The sequence below is a fragment of the Crinia signifera genome, chromosome 6 (genome assembly GCF_055691185.1).
Source record: "Crinia signifera chromosome 6, ASM5569118v1, whole genome shotgun sequence".
Classification (NCBI taxonomy): domain Eukaryota; kingdom Metazoa; phylum Chordata; class Amphibia; order Anura; family Myobatrachidae; genus Crinia; species Crinia signifera.
Window position 1 is genome coordinate 81,674,696 of NC_139222.1, and position 22,758 is coordinate 81,697,453.

At 41.5% G+C, this 22,758-nt stretch overlaps 1 long non-coding RNA gene across 3 annotated transcripts in view; it reads left to right on the top strand.

The window, feature by feature from the left end:
- The window catches only part of LOC146006995 (uncharacterized), a 100,805-nt gene that overhangs the window by 67,613 nt on the left and 10,434 nt on the right, over positions 1 to 22,758 (top strand). For 2 of the 3 annotated variants that reach the window (XR_014444174.1, XR_014444172.1), the window contains one exon: positions 19,356 to 19,623. The exons of the other annotated variant lie outside the window; for it this stretch is intronic. This is a non-coding gene — a long non-coding RNA (uncharacterized LOC146006995). Of the gene's footprint in view, positions 1 to 19,355; positions 19,624 to 22,758 lie in introns of those variants that run through there. 3 annotated transcript variants of the gene reach the window in all.

Genomic DNA, 22,758 nt, shown 5'->3' on the forward strand with positions numbered 1-22,758 from the left:
TATCACAGTGGATAAATAATGTGGCCTGGTTACAGTATTCACTCTGCACATAGTATGGGGGGTAGGGAATTGGTACATATTGAGGATTATTTATTATTTATTTATTAACAGTTTCTTATATAGCGCAGGCATGCTCACAGCGTGCGTGTGTGTGCGTGCGTGTGTGTGTGTGTATGTGTGGGGGGGGGGGTTTCTGTACTTGGCCTGCACAGTGTAGGTAAGGTAGGGGTTGGAGTGGATAGATTAGCACATATTGGAGGCGGTTGTAAGGGTCGGTGCTCACTCTGCACAGTGTATTATGTATGTGTTGGCAGGGTTAGGCTATGAACACATTTTGAGGAACTGTCATTATTCACCCTGCACTTTGCATGGAGGGCCCAGTGGAAGTGGTCTTGCTGCTACTGTTCTGAGGCTATGGATGCAGGCAGCTAGGCACCACATGAACAGTGATTGCAGACAGGGCTGTTGGCTGAGTCCATGGCTTTAACATATTCAGCCCGTAGGTTGAGCACAGCCCACTCCATGCTTCTCCTATTGGGGCCTGTACTGATTTGTATCTTGTTCTCAGTGTTGGATGAGGAGAATGGGGGCTATGACTAAAAGTAGGAAGGAGCCTTCCTTTTCATGACCCCCTCCATGTTCAGGCTCCTCTACGCCTTGGGCCATGCACTCATGTCACCGGTCCATCAGCTTTAGACACAGCTCGCTCTGGAAATCCTTGAGGCAGTCCGAGCCCCATACCAGCAAAACCCATGGTAGTTCTGCTATTGGATGACATTGAAGCTAAGAGTGAAATTATTCAAACCTTAGAAAGTGGAGAAGAAAATTAACCCATCAGTTTCTATCATTTTACAAGCTGTTTGGAGAGAGACCAATCGTGTCGTTTTTCAAACTTTAATACATCTCCCCGATTAGTTATCACGTTTGTGGATAATTACAAAATAGAAATAATTGATTTTGGGTTTTTAGAAAGTGCACAATAAAAAAACAGGAGATGTGATGTAGACATTTCTATAATGGAACAAAAATCTGGAATAAATCTTTTGGTTTCAAATGTATATATTAAAATCAGTGCGAACAGAAGAGAAGAAAGAAGATAAAGATCAGTACAGATGTATTCTCATATGATGAGTATAGGTGCACAAATGTTATGAAATGTACAGGAATTAACCTATATAGTATATTATTGCACAACACATCTCAACACTTGGGTGGCCAATCCCGGGATCTCTTGTATCCCAGAATTTGACCCTAAAATTACTGGGATTTCAACCCTGCACAGCCCTCTGGTCAGACCACCACATTTGCTGGCTGCAGCAAAAATGGCTAAGGGGCTAAACCTTGGTGAATCCCTTGTAAAATGTTAATGCACAAGATAAGCTCTACTTAAGAAAAAAATGGGCCTTTTTTAGGATCCTAGCATTGTGCTGCTTTCATGTTGAAAGCCTTTTTTATTGCTTCTAAACCCCGTTCGCACAGATGATCTTTTTGGTAGAGCGCTTGTCCTCCAATAAGGAAGGCAAAATTGACAGCCATGGGCAAAAGTTTTCAGAGTGAAAGTATTGTTTTTCACAAAGTTTTCTGCTTCAGAAAAATTACAAACATTTCATAAATGTCAAATGCTTTTGTTGACAATTACATTAAGTTTTATGCAAATAGTCAATATTTGCAGTGTTGACATTTATTTCTCAAGACCTCAGCAGTGCACCCTTGCATACTGTCCATCAAAATCTGTGCCAGATACTGACTACTGTCTGCCCATTCTTGACCAATCAATGCTCAGATTTTGTCATGTTTTGTGGGGTTCTGTTTCCCACCCCCTTTTAGAGGATAACCTACTGTACAAGTTCTTTGTGGGATTAAGGTCTGGGGAGTTTTCTGCCCATAGACCCAACCGTTTAATGTTTTGTTCCTAAAGCCACTTAATTATCACTGTTGCCTTATAGCAAGGTGCTTCATCATTTTGGAAACTTTTATGTTTGGGAGAAGTTGATTTTGGAATATGTTTTTGGTACCATTCTTTTATTCATGGCTGTGTTCCTAAGCAAAATTGGCAGTGAGCCGACTCCTTGACTAAGAAGCAACCCCACACATGCATGGACTCAGGATGCTTTACTGTTATGAGACAGGATTGATGGTAGTGTATAGATTCTGATGATAACATAAGGTGCTTCTTTTCTGCTCTTCATGACTCAAGGCAATTCTACAAAGGTCTTTGCCTCACTGTGAATGCAGATGCACTCACACCTGCCTGTTGCCATTCCTGAGCAAGCTGTGCATGGTGGTACTCCAATTAATAGCTGAATCAACTTTAGGAGTCAATCCTGATGCTTGCAGGACATTGTTGGGTGATCTGAAGTATTCTTTACAACTATTTAACCTCTGCACCTCAAGCAATCATATTTTGGATCATCTAGAACTTAATGGAGAATCTTACTAGCAGCAATATCCTTGCCTGTGCATCCCCTTTTGTGCAAAACATTGACTGCGCGTTTGCAGTTAACCATGGATAACCACAAAAGAACAAGAATTTATAACACCAGCCTCCTTTTTAAAAGATTCCAGTCTGTTGTTCTAACTCATTCAGCATGACAGAATGATCGCAAGCCTGGTCGTCTTCATCACTCTCACCTATGTTGATGAGAGAATCACTAACCTGATGACAGCTGGTCCTTTTGTCATAGTGCTGACATGATTGAACATTGGGTTTTTGGGGAGTATGAAGTTCAATGTCATGGTAAAAGGCACTTGGTAATTAATTTAAAGTCATCTGATCACTCTTCATGACTGCTGTCGTATTTATGATGGCAATTTGCATATACTCAAGAATGACGTACTAACTTTTGTCGGTACTTGTGGAGTATCACGGCTCCCACGACCTTGATCGTATGATAAAAAAATCGATGCGATCACACCCGATTTTGCACTGAAATGCATCAAAATGTGTAGTAAACATGTGAAATGCCCCCAAATGCCATTTTTCATAGTGTACCACCCCCATTATCAACGTGAACCCGAAGCGTGGCGAGCGGCGGCGGTACGCGTCCTACGACCTTTTCATACCCCCACTATCCACGTCGGCGTGGAGTTGAGAATAGAAAGTGTGGCGAGCGTAGCGAGCCCTGTGAGGGGACGCGGATACCTTCACAGCTATACGCGTCCCCTCGCGGGCTTCACAGGTATCCACGGGGCTCGATGCGCTCGCCACGCTTTGGGCTCGGTGGCTCGCTGCGCTCACCACACTTTCTATTCTCAACTCCACGCCGACGTGGATAGTGGGGGTATGAAAAGGTCGTAGGACGCGTACCGCCGCCCCTCGCGGGCTCGCTGCGCTCGCCACGCTTCGGGTTGGCGTTGATATTGGGGGTGGTACACAGTGAAAAATGGCAGTTGGGGGCCAATTAACATGTTTCATACTAATTTTAATGCATTTGGATGCATTTAAGATCAAAAACGTATGCCATCGTATGGCATCCGATGCGATCGCGTACGATTTTTGACCAAAAATCTGTGAAAATCGCATCGTATACCATCGTATGCCACTACATATGGCATACGATGCTATATGATGGGAGCCGTGATACTCCACAAGTACCCTTTTGTCATTTTCAAAACTTTTGGCCATGGCTGTATGTGTAGTGTATGCATATGTCATTTGTTTTGGTTTCTATTTCAACTGACTCTATTACTTGCCTCCATGACATTTTAATTACCGAGATTATAGTGATTTCACTCATGATTGTAATAGGAAAGCACTGGTCAATGCACAGTGTGAAATCTTGTTTTTGTTCAAATCTGGGAACAACTTTTATCTTACAACTATTTTCATAAACCCAGCATGCGATGGAATATGAACACTCTTGAGTTTTAAATAAACAATGCGTATGTAATCAGTAGAGCTTTGATTTTTGATAACTTCACCTACTGTGGGAGAAACTCTACTCCACAGTTTGATTTACTAAGTTTTATGACCTGCATAGCTAATGTACTACTGCATGTAGAAAATAGAAATACATTTTAATGCCAATTTGATACAACACATTACAATTGATTTTCTCTAGGTATGAGTAGTTGACCTAGAATAGCAATGTTTATAGTTTGCCGTTTGTTACTTTTAATTTTGTGATTAACCCAAAATTCAAACACATAATTGTCCCATTCATTATGGTAATTAAACATATAAACTTGAAAATTTAGATAATCAGTAACATTGTATTCTTTGTTGACCAAATACTACATTTCTATTTTGTCCTTTTCATGTTTTTAAGTATTAAGCTAAATTATTTAATTAGCTGATAAAGACAAAATTAATCCCATTGTACTACTCTCAATTGCAGAACATATTAAGCATTAATTGCTAATGTAAAATTGTAGGTAATTGTATTTGTATTAAGCTATGTGCTAACTGGTCAGGATTTTATTAATTTCAAATGAGGAAACAGAGTTCTGAGGAAAAAGTCCATTGTATTTAATTAGAAGGCTCAACAACCGGTTATTGGCAATTTTGCTAGTCAACACATGGGAAATTACTGTCTATCTCAGGATTTTCCATCCTTGGTCTTTGGGGTGCACTTACAGTCCAGGTTTTAAGGATAAGATGCTTGAGCACAGATGTTTTTTTTAAACAACTGAGGTATTAAGTCACCTGTGGTCATGTATGTCTATTCCTAAAATTTGGACCTTTTTTGTGGGCCTTGAGGACAGATTAAACAACTGTAAATTACTTGGCTGTTAAAGTCTTTGTTTGCATGGCCCTAATAATGGTCTTGTTACGGTCTAGGCTAAAACCATTAGTTCAGGAGATCCCTATTCATATTGCATATATGTAGGTAACAAATGTTATACAACTGACATGTTACATCTTGAATCTAATGTAAAGTAGACTTTGGCTTCTGAGGATAGTGAAGTATACTCTAAAGATGAGCTTCACAGATGGTGCTGTAGCACAACTTCCTTGAGATACCTGGATGACTAATTGGTTTCTTTAGTTAAGTTGGCTGTTATTCACCAACACAATGGTTGATGTGGCTTCTATTTGGTCTTTATTCACAGATTTTTTTTTTTTTTTTATATTGGTTGCTAATGTATTGTATTTATTTAGAAATATATATTCACATCTTCCCCAAACATGAAGTCCTTTCAGAATTGATTTACAGTAGTTCAGGTTCCAAAGCATAGAATGGTTCAATTATGTTTTGGAATGTGTAGATTTGCTTTCAGGGTGGGTCAAATGGTGTGATGTGGTTTGTGCAACAGGCTCAATATCAGCTAAGAAACTCACACAGGAATATGTTTGTAGATATAGTATACTGTATCTTAAGCAATATCGTCTGACCAAGGAAAACCTTTTACATGACTTATAAGGGCAAGATGTAATCAGCCTTAAAAAGTAATAAAATGGAGAGTGATAAACCATCAACCAATCAGCTCCTACCTGTCATTTTTCCAACACAGCTTGTGACATGGCAGTAAGGAGCTGATTGGCTTGAAGTTTATTACTCCATTTTATCACTTTTAAAGCTTAGTACATCTGGCCCCTATAAGACAACAGGACTTCCTGTGTAAATCTCCCAGAATATTGTGAGCAATTACACCCGGGAAAAAGATGAAAATATATGTACAGTTTTTTAGAAGTTTTATTTTCATTATTTAGGTGTATGTCACTATTATATATATATTGGAAACCGCATATATGATATTGAGAGGAAAACCATATAAAAATCAGTTAATTAATAGACAGGAACAGAAAGTCCTGCCATTTTGATGTAACCCTATAAATATGGATCCAGTCAGCATTTCCTCCATGCCTTGATAAAGAGCAGAAGCTCGAAACGCGTTGGTAGGAGGAAGGTGTCTTTTTTTCTGTCTTTAGGTGTCTGTGAGGTGAAGGTTGGAGAGATGGTAGGATCCTACTTTTAACATCTTGGTGCACACCGGTTCCACACCGTGGATCCATACCCTATCTCCTTACCTCCCTCACAGCCCAACAGATGTGGAAGTCACACGTTTTAGAAGAAGCCTTTTTAAAATGTATTTCATTATAAGAGAATTGTACACACTTTTATTCACAATACTTCCCTAAGGAGGAGACCATAAAGAAACCTTTTAAGGAGTGCTTACGGGTATGTACCCAGCTTTCAAAGATAACGTTATAAACAACCTTTCAGTGTAAGAAAGGTACGCACCCTTACTGGCATTTTATGTCAAAATATTTGTGTTCTGGAGTGACACACCAATACATCGTCCTCAGTGGCGTAACTATAAATTTTGCTCCCCCCTGCCAAGAAGTTTGTGGCTCCCCCCCTCCAGGCTCCTCTCCAGCAGGTTTCCCCAGCTTGTGATGTGATGAAGTCACACACATAACAGAGAAGCTGAAGCAGAAGAGAGACCAGCAGACACTGTTGCTTCCCTTGGCTCCAACGCATCCCAGGCCGCTCTAGCATGCAGTACACAGTAGCCAATAACCGGCTCTGTGCAGTCAATTGAATCAGTGGGGGGGAATTTGTCATCTCTGCCATGGCCTCACCCGCGTTGTGACTCGCCTCCGTTGCTCAGCCAGTGGGCAGCGGCAGGCCGCAGCATGTCAGTGCATCGAGTGGGTGCCGGCGCCCACACAGACCCTGCTGCTGCTTGCTCCCCCAAGCGGCTGCTGGGGCTGCCTTACAGTAGTTACGCCACTGATCGTCCTGTTCCCATATGTTGTCTTTGCATTCTCCATCAATGAGATGAATAAACAAGCATGAATTGTCATCAATTGTGAAAACCTTAAAACAAGATAAGTATATATCTGTAATCTCATTCAGCGCCAGCATTGATGAAGTACCTTGGCGTGTGCCCAGTCTAACAATAAATGCTCAGTTGTGTGAACAACAGCATTGTGTGCAAATCTGAATCAGGCTCTAGGTCTTTTGGAAGTAGGCTTAATTTCTTTGTCACATTTAATGTATACTGACTGCTCACAAACAAAGGAAAACAATTTGTGTCCTAGCAAAGAACATCAAAGGGACTTTGGAAGTGTGGGCGTGTCCATGTGATGTCATGACATCAGACAGTAGTGGCACAGTGTTCCTCTGGATACCTTTTGGATGGCCAGGATATGTTTATGGGGCTTCTTTGCACCTGCTGGGCCCTAGCAAGTGCCTAGGTTGCCTTGAGGAAAATCCACCTCTGCATTATCACCAAACTATTGGAATGTTATGTATCAGTTGCTGCAAGTATATGTAATCTTTGCAAAGATTTAGATATTACAAAAGAATGTCAATATAGCCATTTCAACATTAAAGTACTTATATGCTTGTTAAAGCCATGCCAAACTGTTGCACTTTAATTTTAAAACTCTGCTAGCAGTCCCTGTATAGGATATCATGACACAATGCTGTTTAAAACGATTACCTCTAACTCCCTAAGAAGTCCCCGTTTTGTAGATAACACACTATTGGGGTGAATCAGTAAGGCTCCGTAAGCTGCATACAAATGTAAGGCTCCCTTCCCTGTATGTTTTTCTGCTTTTGCATGCGAATGGGTGAGCATGCTCAGACATCCATTCACATGCAAGTGTACGGCTGAACAATCAAATGATTTCTGCCTAAGTGTTCAGACGCGTAACATATTTAAATGAACCATTATTAAAAACCATCCTCAAGTTCAATGCTATTAGAAATAAGCTGTCAAGCCAACACTAAAGGGATTGGTTTGAAATCCCGGCGGTTGAAATCCCGGTGGCCAAAATCCTGACCGCTGAAATCCTGACAAGGGGGGACATGGATCACCCCCCCCCTTTGTGGCCTCACTGTGCTCGCCACACTAATTTATTCTCCCTCTATGGGTGTCATGGACACCCACAGAGGGACAAAGTGCCGGGATTTGGACCGCCAGGATTCCAACCACCGGGATATCAACTGCATCACCCCTAAATACATTATCCATCCCCCATAATGTCACTGCCAACCCCCTCTTTTTATTGCTGTATGTAATGCTTAACACTGATTTTAAAATCCTACCGTCTAACACTACTTACTGTCTGTTACATCTATGGGATAAAGAATTGAGGAGTAGATGTATAAAGCAGTGATAAGGGAGGAGAAGTGATAAAGTGCCTGGTACTTTATCATCAGGTAATAATTGTCTCTATTTAAACCTAGCCTGTAACTTAAGTCAGGAGCTGATTGGCCAGTGATAAAGTACCAGGTACTTAATAACTTCTCCTCCCTTTATCACTGCTTCCTACATCTACTTAGTGCTCATTAATTAGATAACGCAGGTGCTTCATGTTGTAGTTGTCTTTCTAGAGCTCCAATGACATCAGTGGTTATATAGGAGGGTCTTAGACTGTATATTCTAACTAAAAGTAATGAGAGGTACTACCATGTTAAGACTGAAATCCACACCCAGAAAGTGTGCAGGGGCACTATCCAAACAATACGAATCAGAATTTTATTACATTTGCAATAAAACTAGAGGTTATTTGCATAAGTTGGTATGGGCTTGCCCACTGCTCTCAGGTAACCTCATCATTGGGTAAATCTCTAACATTCTAAATGTTCAAGTCTAGGGCATAGACACCCTCAAGCTAACCCTAACAAACCACCCCAAGGCATCACACTAGCAGGACTTGATAAAAGGTTCATGGTGCCCTAGGCTAATACATATGTAGCTCCCCTTCTAATGCTGTTAAACACATGTTTATGGACATCCAAAGAATTACCATTCATCCTGCCCATGTGCATGCAATCAAGTTTTATAGAACTGGCATGTATGATCTTATGTTTGTGGCGTGGGTAGGAAGCTTTAGGCTTCCTGGCTGGCACTGAAGCAGAATGCACATAAATGAGTGGTTCCATCAGTAAGTTACATTGGCACAGCCATCTGGCAGTCACCTTAAGAATCCCCCCCCCCCACAGTACATCGAGCGGGTGATAGCTATTCAGCATGGGACAATATTATTCCTCGACTCTCACCTGCAAGGCACCCTCCTATTTCTGATGCCCTAGGCTGCAGCATAATTAGCCTGCACACTAGTTAGAGATAGCAAGTAAAGTATAAAGGTTTGTACACACGGGCATGCATCGCTGGCATATTGCCAGTGATTGGAGTGTGCCCTTGCGCAAAATGGTCCTCCGACCAGCATGCTCCTCCAACCAGCTACTTCTCCTGCCTCTTCTCCCGACAGTGTAAAGGATTCTTTGGCAGAGTGGAGGAACTTGGAAGGAGTGTAGGAGAAGTGGGAAAATTAAAAGTGCAATACTGAAAGCAACAGGACTATGTGTCTAAAGTGTTTAGAAAAACACAAGGAAAAGGAATCCAATGTAGTTTGTGAAAGATGTAGCAAGTATTGTGAAAGCAAAAAAGTTGGCCTTTAAGAAATGTAAGCATATAATGAGGACAAAGAGGTGTATCTTGTTAGACAGGAGGAGGCTAAGAAGGTAATCAGATGTGCAAAAGCACAGGCTGAGGAGAAAATGGCCCAGTCAGTGGGTAAAGGGGGGGGGGAAACCTTTTTTAGGTACATACTGTAAGTGAAAGGAGAAAATCAAAAAGTGGAATAATAAGACTAAAGACAGAGAGTGGAAGTCTTCTTGAGTGGGACATTGTAATAGCAGATCATATTAATAATTATTTCTGCTAAGTATTCACTGCTGAAAGAGAGGGGAAGGGGCCACAGTTAGGTTGAAAGTATAGTCAGAAAACTGAGGGAGAAACCAGTACATTCACAGAGGAGAAAGTCCTCACAGAACTCTCAAAACTGAAAGTGGATAAATCAATGGGGCCAGATGGGATACATCCAAGGATACTAAAAAAGCGTAAAAGGGGAGCTGGTAAAACCAATAAAAGAATTATTCAACCAGTCACTAGCTACTGGCGTAATCCCAGAGGACTGGAAAACGGCAAATGTAGTCCCACTGCACAAAAGTGGAAGAAAGGAAGAGGTAAGCAATTATCGACCAGTGAGCCTTACATCAGTAATAGGGAAATTGATGGAAACACTCTTAAATCAAAGAGTTGTAGAATATCTCAAAACCAGCAATGTACAGGATCCGAAACAGCATGGGTTTACTGGGTGAAGATCATGTCAAACAAATCTTATTGACTTTTTTGACTGGGTGACTAAAGTAATAGATCAAGGTGGGGCTGTAGATGTAGCTTATCTAGACTCTAGTAAGGCTTTTGACACTGTCCCACATCGCAGACTGTTAAATAAACTTGAAAGCTTGGAATTGGATTTTAAGATAGTTGAATGGATAAAAGCATGGTTGCAGGACAGAAAACAGAGAGTTGGAGTACAGTAAAAACAGGGAAAGGTTACAAGTGGGGTACCCCATGGATCTGTACTTGGACCAGTGCTTTTTAATATCTTTATTGGTGATATTGCAAATGGAATTGAGGGTAAAATGTGCCTTTTTTTCAGATGACACAAAGGTATGCAACAGGGTAGACACACTAAGAGGGGTAAAACAAATGATTGATGATCTAGATAGATTAGAGGAATGGTAAAGAGCATGGCAACTACAGTTTAATGGCAACAAAATGCAAAATCATGCACTTGGATCTCAAAAATCCAAAGACTAAATATAGTATAAATGGCACTATTATGGAAACCACTGAAGAAGAGAGGGATCTAGGTGTCACTATTTCAGGGGACTTAAAAGCAGATAGGCAATGTAACAAAGCAATGAAGAAGGGAGAGGTATCAGCAGTAGAAAGAAAGGGTACTTGTTTCCTTGCACGGCCACAAATCTTGGCCATCGGGGGTAATTTGAGTGGCCTGCGACGCGACCGACGCGATGCCCCCTATTTTTCCATTGAAAACAGTGAAAAATCGGGTCGGTCGCGTCGTGTGCGCTTAAAATGCTTAAATGGTCCACCCGCGATGGCCGCGATTTCCCCATAGGGAACAATGTTAAATGCCTCAATTTACCCGCGATGACCCCGATTTCCCATAGGAAACAATGTTAAATGGGTCAATTTACCCAAATCATCATAGGGAACAATGGTAAATGGGCCAGAAAGCCCCAAAAACCCCCCTGACAAGTGAAATGTCCCACCAAAAGTAGTTCACGCCACCCCGCGATGAACGTGAACCCGAAGCGTGGCGAGCGCAGCGAGTCCGCGAGGGGCGGCGGTACGCGTCCTCCGACCTTTTCATACCCCCACTATCCACTAGGGCGTGGAGTGAGAATAGAATAGTGTGGCAAGCGCAGCGAGCCACCGAGCCCGAAGCGTGGCGAGCGCACGCGGATACCTTCACAGGTAAACGCGTCCCTTCGCGGGCTTCACAGGTATCCGCGTCCCCTCGCGGGGCTCGCTGCGCTCGCCACGCTTTGGGATCGGTGGCTCGCTGCGCTCGCCACACTACTATTCTATTCTCACTCCACACCCTAGTGGATAGTGGGGGTATGAAAAGGTCGGAGGACGCGTACCGCCGCCCCTCGCCACGCTTCGGGTTCACGTTGATCACGTGGTGGCGTAAAATACTTTTGGGGGGACATTTCAATGTTCCGGGGTGTTTTTGGCCCATTTACCATTGTTCCTATGATAATTTGGGTAAATTGAGCCATTTAACATTGTTTCCTATGGGAAATCGTGGTCATCGCGGGTAAATTGCGGCATTTAACATTGTTCTCTATGGGGAAATCGCGGGCATCGCGTCTGGCCCATCGCACCCGATTTTTTTGCGCATGCGATGCCCGCGATGGCCCCGATTTTACCCCCGATGACCGCGATTATGATCGTTGTGGCCGTGCTAGGAAACAAGTACCAAAGAAAGAAGTAATAATGCCACTGTATAGGTCATTGGTACGACCTCATCTAGAGCACTGTGTTCAGTTCTGGAGGCCATATCTCCAGAAGGATATAAATACATTAGAGACTGTACAAAGAAGGGCAACTAAAATGGTGCATGGCCTACATCACAAAACGTACCAGGAAAGACTAAAAGATGTATACTTTGGAGAAGAGATGTTAAAGGGGGACATGATATAAACATTAAAATATATCAAGGGCTATGGTTTAAGGTAACATGTTTAAAAAAGGGGCAGACTAGGTGAGCCAAGTGGTTCTTATTTTATGTCAAATTATACGTTTCTAGTGTAATTTTCATCAGTGACCCCTAGAGAACGGGACACTGAGCAAACCTATTGCTAGCAATATATTGCCAGCGATCATATTGCTAGTGATTATATTGCTCCATGTGTACACCGCTTTAGATATACAGTACAGGGCACTTATGTTATTTCTTTTTGTGCATTATCACTGGTTAGTCTGCCGATCTATACAGCTTCCCCTCCAGTGGATATCACAACATTTAAGGACTTGTGTAATGGCAGTGAGACTTGGGACAGACATGAAAAATGGACAAGGGGGGATAGCACTTGTAACCTATGATCATGTTATCATTTACACTTAGTAACTACAAACAAACCAGAGTCATTTTCAGTTGTTTGGGACAATTAGCCATATTAAAATATTAGAGCCGATATATGTTTTACTTTTTCTAGGTAAAAATGTATTTGCCTATCTAGGTCTGTGTGAACCTGGGTATCTTTAAAACATAGTTTGGGTTATGGAAAACAGACCCAACAAGTTTCTTATCTTTATAACCTTTTTTTTTTTTATTATTTAAAGGAAATGAGTAGTTGCCTTAAGTGGAGCAGAACAAGTGAATGTCATAAGAAGCATTAATTAGGTCTTGGCTGTTAGATTAATTTTATGTGTCAATTGGTTTGAAGTGCTGTTTAGAAAACAATTATACAACAAAGAACAGTGATGACACTCATTCATCACTATCGTACCTTGTCTAATTGTTTTCCAACATCATGGTTCATCTTGTAAAACATGCTCAGAACAGCTTCTCTGTCTGGTGTGTGAATGATTTCAATATTTACATTGCAATGTAAGCAGAAGTCTGTTCTACATGGAAAGAGAAGTTTTGGTTAAATGACATTAAAGATGGATACAGTACTATTTTAAGGTAATGAAAACAGATTACTCTGCAGTTAAGAAGACACACATGTCAATAGATCATCAGTGTAACAAAAATAATTTAAATTCTCGTTTCACATACGAGTATATAAATTAAATGTGTAACTTGTAATATTGTATTCATTATAACTGAAAATATTAATCTATATCTAGTAGTAAAAAAGTAATATCCCAAAACACTTCCATCTGCTGGCAGAGTGTGAAACTTCACCTCTTTCTCACACGTGCACAAACACAGGAGGTAGCAGACCAGCTTTCAAAGCTTTTCCTTTGAGCGGGGTTACTAGTATATTATACACCTGTAAACATTTGCGTGTCTAAATATAAATCTACCCTTGTAGTATTAATGTACTAATATTGTTAAATATGGTTTACATATGGTTAAATATAATTACACTAAGCTAAAAAAAAAATATTGCAAATTATTGAGCGTTGGGCCTGATTAAGAGCTGGAATGCATAACTGGACAAAAACAAATGGAGAAAAATCATATGCACCGCAGGTGGGGCATAAGTAACATGAGCAGAGAGAGTTAGATTTAAGTGGGGCAAGTTCAAACTGAAAACTATATTATACCTTTTTGTCGTGATAAATTAGACATCTCTGCCTGTTAAACAATAAAAAAAGCCACAAGACTTACCCCAAATAGTAGGAAGCATTGGCTGTGTCTGGGTGGCCAATGTCTGTTTGTTGCTTCCATGACTGTGGTCGCAAAGAAAGTTTACATTTTCTGCCCCATCTGTGTAAAATTTACCTCTCACACAATTAGATTCTGTTGTAGTCCCCAAACCTTCAGGCATTCCTTGACAAATCGCCACCAGGAGTTCCATGACAAGAACCACCCACATAACCTTCACCACCACTATCCTGTGAAATCCCCCCTATACAGTCCATGCGGTACTGGACAGTATGTTTGTACCAAAACAAAACTTTTAATAACACCTAGACCAATACACTAAAATGCTGTTTCAAAACCAGACACATAATTACAGTATAGCAGCAAAGTACTGTAATTACCAGATGAGGGTCAGCTGCTCAGGTCCTCAGCCAGGCCTGAGGTCGAACCCAGGGACTGAGTTGCGTGCCCTGCTACATCGGTAGCTCCATGCCCTTGCTTCGCTGCTGACATTCTGTGAAATTAAATATAACACTGGTATTATAATGGACACTGTAATGGGCATGCAAAGTACAGTAAATAAATACTGTAGTGTCATAGAAAGTATTGTACTTTACTTTGCTGCGGCTTTTACTGTAGCCTCTGCAGCATCCCTTGGTCCCAGTGCAGCAAGTCACTCCAGCATCTCTGGAGCGACCAAACTGTATAGTCCCGGCCCGGCCGATGCCATATTTCTCAGCGGGCCCTGAGGTAGGCATATTTTTTCTCCCTGTTAGTCCCCAGTATCCTGTTGCTTTGCCTCACAAGGAGGAGCTCATCTCCACTATACCTCCTCCATACTGGTAGACATTTTGACAGTGAATAAAGTAAAGATGCAACTGTGATGCTACCTTGGTGTGGAGCAGATGCATTGCAGTTCACACCTGATACAGCGGAGCGAACGCATTGGCAATGTACACCTGATGCTGCTGATGGCCAGTTTCATTACCACTTTACATCTACTTAAGGTACAGGTTTAGCATCCAATGTGAGCTTTATTGGCAATGTTTGGGGGTAGGAGCACACAGAGGCAGAACTCTGGGAGGCAATGGAGTCATCTGCCGCCGGGCTCCTGCTCCCAAGGGGGCACCTCTCCTCCCCTGCAAGTTTGAATCCGTTAATTGAAAGCAGTTGATATTGCTAATGTGGTTGACTCCCCCTTCTAACAGCATTTTTGCAAGTGTCACACCCTGTATTAGATCCCATGACCTTACTGGAGACAGACACCTTACTGATTGAGCTATTTGAGGAGGCACCAATACTTATCTTGCCTCCGGGCAACTGGGATGTACTTACGCCACTGGGATCACAGCTACAGTATGGAGAGTGTACACAAATGTAAAGTAGAGCGCACTCTGTCAGAAACTAAACAGGCATATTTTTGTTCCACAACACTATGTGTAGAAGTAAAGAATAAATATAAACACCTTTCAATGAAAACTAAGAAATGCAGATTGGAATAAAATGGTAAAAAATTGGGTACTTGTTTAGTTTCACGGCGGCACTTCCCAGCAGATCACATCGTATGCAAATTGCATGCAAATATTGCACGCGATTTGCATACAATTCAATCTGCGATGCGATTTAGCACGCCCCCACTATCCATGTCAGCCCGAAGCGTGGCAAGCGGCTGTGGTAAGTGTCCTCCTGACCTGTTCATACCCCCACTATCCATGTCGGCATGGAGTTGATTTTATAAAGTGTATCGAGCCGCCGAGCCGAAGCGTGGCGAGTGCAGCAAGCCCCTCGAGGGGACGTGGAAAATTAGCCCAAAGCATGGCTTCGGGCTCGGTGGCTCGCTGCACTCGCCTCACTTTATAAAATCAACTCCACACCGATGTGGATAGTGGGGGTATGAACAGGTCGGCGGGAGTATGCGTACCGCATCCCCTTGCGGAGCACACTGTACTCGCCACGTTTCGGGCTCACGTGGATAGTGGGGGTGTATTAAATCGAATCGCAGATCAAATCATATGCAAATATGCCTCTTGCTTGTCAGCTCATGCACACCTGATCCAAGAACAATAAAGTATTTAGTAATTACTGTAGGTGGCTGTAAATATAGTATTGTATACTAAATAAACTTTATTCATTGTTCTGTAAATTATGCTGTAAACTGGGTAACAGTCACCATTTTGTTAGTTTGCTACATTGTTTCTCAATCATCCCCAGGGACTCAGGGGCAGATTTATTAAGCTTGGCAAAGTGAGAAAAGTGTCTGTTTTTTATCACAGACCAATCAGCTCCTAACTGTAAAGATACAGGCTTGGTTTGAAAAAAAAATGACAGGTAGGAGCTGATTGGCCAGTAATAAAAAACAGATATTTTATCACTTCACCAAGCTTAATAAATCTACCCCTCAGTACAGAAAAGTGTGTAGTTCAGCCCACCCTCACAGAACTATGATTGGCATACATTTCTCCATCAAATCCTTGGGGCTATAATTGTGACTGAGTAGCATATGGTAGTGTACATTACAGTATGTAAAAAATGGTGGCAGACCAAGAAAATAATTAAACAGTTGAATTCCAAAACATGAGTTCATCCTGAGTGTGGCCTTGACTATTGCTATTGTACCACTGGGCCTGTCGGCTCATTCACACTTGATGCAGGAACCCTGAAGTCTGTAGTAATTACTACTTTAGATGCCATTAAATGAAGCTGGCACTCAAGGCTACACAATATTATAAACAGTATTGTATGTAAATGCTGCTGTATGTAAGGTAGTACTGTTAATCGACATTTTTTAAAATCTACTATGTAATTGCACATTCCGCTCCAGGGACACTGAGGGGAAATGTAGGCCGAGCTTAGCTCCATAAGGATAGACTCCTTTGTGGCAGATGGCTTAGTCTGGCCTTACAGAGCTAAGCTCGGCATACTGTACATTCTATATTAAGCAATACTGTAGCCCAGTGCTCATCTGTAAAGCATACTGTACATTACTGCATTTTAACATATAGTAAAGTAGTGTTTGGACTATATAACTGTACTGCATATGATTGGAGAACTCACGCACGCGCAATGGTGATTTTTAAAAGTGACATCTGGTGGATGTTCATAAGCATTACAATAATCAGCAATCCCAAATGTCACACTTGCCACATTGCGCAACGCTGGGACATGCTGCAGTGCGGATCGATTTGCCACCATAGGTAGGCTAGTTGGGCATGGCTGTTTTGCAATTCTTATACGTGCTGTATATTCACCCCCCCCCCCCCCCTTTTTTTTTTTCTTACTGATATCTATAGTACATGTGCAATTGTTTATTTGGTACTTATGTAGTATCTGGGCGTCCGATTTAGAAATCGGATCGCATCGCATCACATGCGACCAAATCGTATGCAATGCGATGGTCAAGATTTTTCCATAGGATTCAATGTTAAAATGGTCTGAGTCCATTTTAACATAGAATTCAATGGGAAAAAGGGGTCCTTTTCCTTTCCCCACTATCCAAGTGGGCATGGAGTTGGATATAAACCTGTGGCGAGCGCAGCGAGCCACCGAGCCCGAAGCGAGGCGAGCATAGCGAGCCCCGCAGAATACTTTTTAAGAAATATGCGTCCCCTCGCGGGGCTCGCTTCGCTCGCCACGCTTCGGGCTCGGTGGCTCGCTACGCTCGCCACGCTATATAAAATCAACTCTATGCCCACTTGGATAGTGGGGAAATGAACAGGACCTTCTTAACATTGAATCCTATGCAAAATCGCATCGAATCGCATCGCATCGCATCTGATTGTATGCCTTAAGGTAAGGCATACAATCACAAAATCGGCAGCCCAGATACTACATAAGTACCGTTTATTTTATCCCGCACTTGCGTGGATTTCCTCAGTGTAATCTGGTTTCCTCTCACAATCCAAAAATAAACTGATAGGTTAATTGGCACCCAAGAGTGAATGTGTGTGCATGTACATGTGTTATGGAATATAGATTGTAAGCTCCACTGTGGCAGGGATGGATTTTCAAATATTCTCTGTAAAGTGCTGCAGAATATGTGTGCTCTATATAAATAACAGGTAATAAATAAATAGTAGATGATAATATAATTTTTGCTTTGCGCTGATGTAAATACAAAATGTGTAGTGCCAGCTCTGTTTTGGTGTGCATATATGTTTCCTCCTTTGTGTTTAGCACCCCTGGCCTAAAATAAATCAATACAGTGAGCACTGTTATCCTCTACAACTGCTCTGCTAGGGCTTATAATCAAATTGGAAAATTGGAAAATGCCTTTTTATTTGAGTTTGACCTACATCAGCTTTATCTAATAGATCGAATAAATGAATATTAATGAGCTGCTCCCGGCCCCCTGCTGGCCAAAGTGTATAAAAAAAAAAGTTTAAATTTTTTTTTAAATAAAATTAAATATATATTAATGTGCTTTATGCACATGATTACAAATAGCATGCCCCTTCTTAGAAAAAAAAATCTTTTTTTTTTACACCAAACTTCCCCCGCAAAAGATCACTTTCCTGTTAACCTAAAAAAAAAAGCCGAATGCAAAACAGCGAATCATGGCAAAAATCAGGGAGAAAGCAATTCGCCATCCTAGCATTGAATACACTCTGGGCGAATTCCACTAAAAACCCCATTGAAAACCACCGGCGTATCGCAATCAGCGAATCGCCAGACATTCGCTCTTCATTTGCAGCGAATTGTGTCCATTGAATAGGACAAATTGATTTTTTCTGTGAGAAAATTTGCCGTAACCCCGGCGAATTGCCTGATTCGCTGTAAAATGTGGCGAATCAGAGGCATTGAATACTGGCCTATAATAGGAGTCAGATGCTCACTCCAAGGAGGGCCTGTGTGTTCTTTTTTCTGTAATGTCCAGAAAGTGCTCAATGGTGATTTTTTTTTCCATACCAATAAAATATAAGTGTACTTTTTTTTTTTTTTTTTTTACACAATGAAACATTCTTGTTCAATGGAGAGATGTAAAAGGAAATTCTTCACTCCTGTCTTTTCTATCAGATGTTAACATTGGTCTGTGAATGAGAGTCTTTATAAACTTAATTGTATCATAGAATAAGACCTTTCCACCAGATAACACCACAATAAATGGCCCATGGCCACATATTATTGTATGTAGTATTCAATAAATCTGTATTCAAAAATATTGTTGATATAAAATATGCTTACGTATTCATAACCAACGCAGTATGTCCCTACAGCTTTTATTTTATTGCATTGAGATAGCATAGGCCGGATGAAATGTGGTATGAATCCGGTGGCTGTGAGAGATGCTGGCTGAACTCGTGATTTTTTTTAATGGGCAGTCCTTTTACAAGGCATTGTTTTTCCTTGTAATTGATTGCCCCATTAAAAACAAACTTGGAGTTCAGCTGGCATTCCACATGGCATCATTAAAATCTGGCCCTATGTTATTTTCAGTGATCCTAATAATCTTGGCAATAAATGTAATAAAATAAAAAAATTCCATTTACTTTTGTGAAATTGTCCATTGTACAAAAAATTCAGCCGCTATTTAGAGTTCAGGTTTCTTCCTAGTTTGCTGGTAAAGTATTAATAAAACATTTTACTAATACATGTTTCTTAGAAGAGACTGCAAGTGTTCTAATCTGAGAAATCAGCAGGTTACTTTGTAAAGTAGAACTCATTACTTTCCAAAGTGTAAAGTACAATCAATACTAAACAACCTGCATTCAATCTTTTGAGATTCAATTTTATTATTCTTGTTGAACTTGTGTTTACATTTTAGGTCTCTCCAAAGATTTAAGGAGAATGTATTAGCTCCATGCCATTCTTGGATCAGCCTTAAGCCAGATTTAAAACCTGAGGCAACATAGAAATATAGAAGAGGCAACACAACTGTGAAGGAATCCCAAAGCCTCAGAAAATGTTTGATGTACTGTAACTCTAGCTAAGACCACTACAGCAGCTAACCTGCTAAGAAGAAGAAGAATTCCTAAACTCTAATTTCAAGATTTTCTAATGTAAAAAAACATATATATTTATTTAAATTATAACCATACAATGCTATCACAAATTATTAAACTTGTTAAAGAATAACTGTTTTTTTTTGTGCTAAATAAAGCTAAACAAAAGTATTTAATTATTTATTTAACAAAAATAATAATAAAAAAACCCAAGGTCAAAAATAAAATAAGTAACTGCTTCAAAGAAAAAAAACAAAAAAAAAATTTATGGACCCAAGAGATGATGAACCTCTGATTTCTTTATTTTTAACTTAATTTTTTATATTCTACTCTGTTTTTTATTATATCAGCCACATGTCTGTTACAAGAAGGTCAGATAAATGTTTTATGTGGGTGTTTTTAGAGGAGACACCTTAGAGGAGCTATTTGAAAAAGGCAAATAAAACCAAGATATATACTGTAGTCAATTCATCCGAAGGATATATGCAAACATTTTACAGATACATGCTCATGGTTTGGAAATGTACCTTTTTTAACCCCTTCCCGACATTTGACGTATATATACGTCATGGCCGGGATGTACTTCCCGACACATAACGTATATATACGTCATGACTTCAAAGTGCCACTGCGTCTCGAGACGCAGTGACAGAGGGACGATGTCTGCTGTCCCTGACAGCAGACATGTCCCTGCATGCCCAGGGGGGGCTGCGATACCGCCCCCCCGTCGGCGATCGCTGTGATTGGCTGTTCAGTGTGAACAGCCATTCACAGCGTTTTCCTGTGTTACTGGCGAATCAGACGCTCGGTAACACAGGTGTCAATCACCGCCGGGCGTCAGGGGGCATGAGGGGGTCATCGGTGACGATGACACCTCACCCCACCTGCCCCCAAGGCTGTGATTGGTCCGTGGGACCCACGGACCAATCACAGCCAAGGCGCGTGATTTAAACTAACGGTGACTGCGCTGCAGACGCCATTCCGGTCTGGAATTGCGTGCAGAGCGGTCACCGTGCCAATCTGTCGTGATACATACCTGATCCTTGCCTGAAACTTACCTGATCACCGCTGGTTGCGTGCTGCCAGCAGCTGGATACTTCCTGGATCTTGTGACTTCTGTGTGTGCTGCTGCAGCAGTGACAGATAGAGTGACAGATAGAGTGACAGATAGAGTGACAGATAGAGTGACAGATAGAGTGACAGAGAGTGCTATATTTTGTGTCTGCTACCCCCCCTTTTGTGCTGATCAGTATATCTGTGCTGATCAGCAACTTTTTGGGGGTGCAGGGTTTTTTTTTATATATACCTGTCAGTTGCTGCCAGTTGCAACCAAAGGTTGTGCACCTGCTGCCCCTCACTGGTAATCAGTGTCGCATCACTGATCACCTTTTTTTTATTTTTGAGGGTGCTGTGGGGTATTTTTTTAATTTTTTTTTTTTTTACACACACTGTGATTTTGTGGGTGTCCTGTGGCCACTGTGCGCTGATCAGTGACGTACATCACTGATCAGCTTTTTCGGCACAGGGTCGATCTATTTTTTTTTTTTTTATCAAATTCCTGTTGCCTTTGAGCGCTGTTCAGTGACGGACGTTACTGACCAACATCTGTGCTCAATTTTTGGCGCAGGACCTTTTTTTTTTTTTTTAACCCCTTCAATTTTTTATTTTTTTATTGGGATCAAATTCCTGTATTAAGTATTTTTTTTTCTGCACTACATACACACTACACACTACATACCCCCCGTGTTGAAATAAAGTTTGTACCCCCCCTACACTATACACGTGTTGAAACATTTCACTACCAGAAACACAAAAATAAAAATGGCATCCCAAATGTCATCCCAAATGTCATCCCAGTCATCCAGAAGAATGTATTCAGCGGAGGAGGCATATGCCATGCTTGCCTCTGACTCTGACACAGCCAGTGATGCAAGCGGGCAATTTGAAGGATTCGCCTTAAGCTCCTCTTCCTCCTCTGCTGATGAGGGACCCCCTCAAAGACGCCCCCGTAGAGCAGCTGAGACCCCCCCCAAATGATTGATCCCGTATGGACCCCACCACCAGACAATTTTGAGCCCCAGGTTCCTGAGTTTTTGGCCATCCCAGGAATCCAATTTGATTCAGCAGGTCTCAGAGAAATTGACTTTTTCAAATTATTTTTCTCTGATGATTTTATAAATTTAATGGTGGACCAAACTAATTTATATGCCCAGCAGTTTATTGCTCAAAACCCCACGTCATCATTTGCTAGGTGGACCCCTGTAGATGCAGTAGAGATGATGACGTTTTGGGGTCTGGTGTAACATATGGGCATAGTAAAAAAGCCAGAAATTAGGCAATATTGGAGTACAGATGTTCTGTACAGCACCCCATTTTACCGTATGGCCATGACTCGGGCTCGTTTTGAGATAATCCTTAAATTTTTACATTACACCGATAATACACTGTGCCCACCCAGAGATGATCCCACCTTTGACCAGCTATTCAAAGTCAGGCCGGTCATTGATCACTTCAGTGCCAAATTTGAAGAGATGTACATCCCAGATAAATTCATTTGCATAGACGAGTCCCTTATACATTTTAAAGGAAGGGTTAAATTCCGCCAGTACCTTCCCAGTAAGAGGGCAAGGTATGGCATAAAAATGTATAAGCTGTGTGAAAGCACCTCAGGGTACACCCACAGGTTTAGGGTATATGAAGGGAAGGATTCAAGAATTGAACCGCCAGAATGCCCCCCCTCCCTCGTAGGTGTTAGTGGAAAAATTGTCTGGGATTTAGTGCACCCCTTCCTGGATAAAGGTTATCACCTCTATGTGGATAACTTTTACACTAGCATCCCCCTGTTTAAGGCCCTTGGTTCAAGAGGTACAGCAGCTTGCGGTACTGTGCGTAAGAACCAAAGAGGCCTCCCAAAAACGCACATTGCCCAAGTAATGAGAAGGGGTGAAAGCAGGGGAATATGCACCGAAAATATGTTGTTGGTCAAATATAAGGACAAGAGGGATGTCCTTATACTGACAACAATTCATGGAGACAGTACCACCTCCATCCCTGTACGAGGTACCAGTACCCACACCTCAAAACCTAATTGTATCCTAGATTACAATAGGTACATGGGCGGAGTGGATCTTTCAGATCAGGTACTGAAGCCGTACAGTGCCCTGCGGAAAACAAAAATCTGGTACAAGAAGCTGGCTGTGTATATCATCCAGATGGCACTGTATA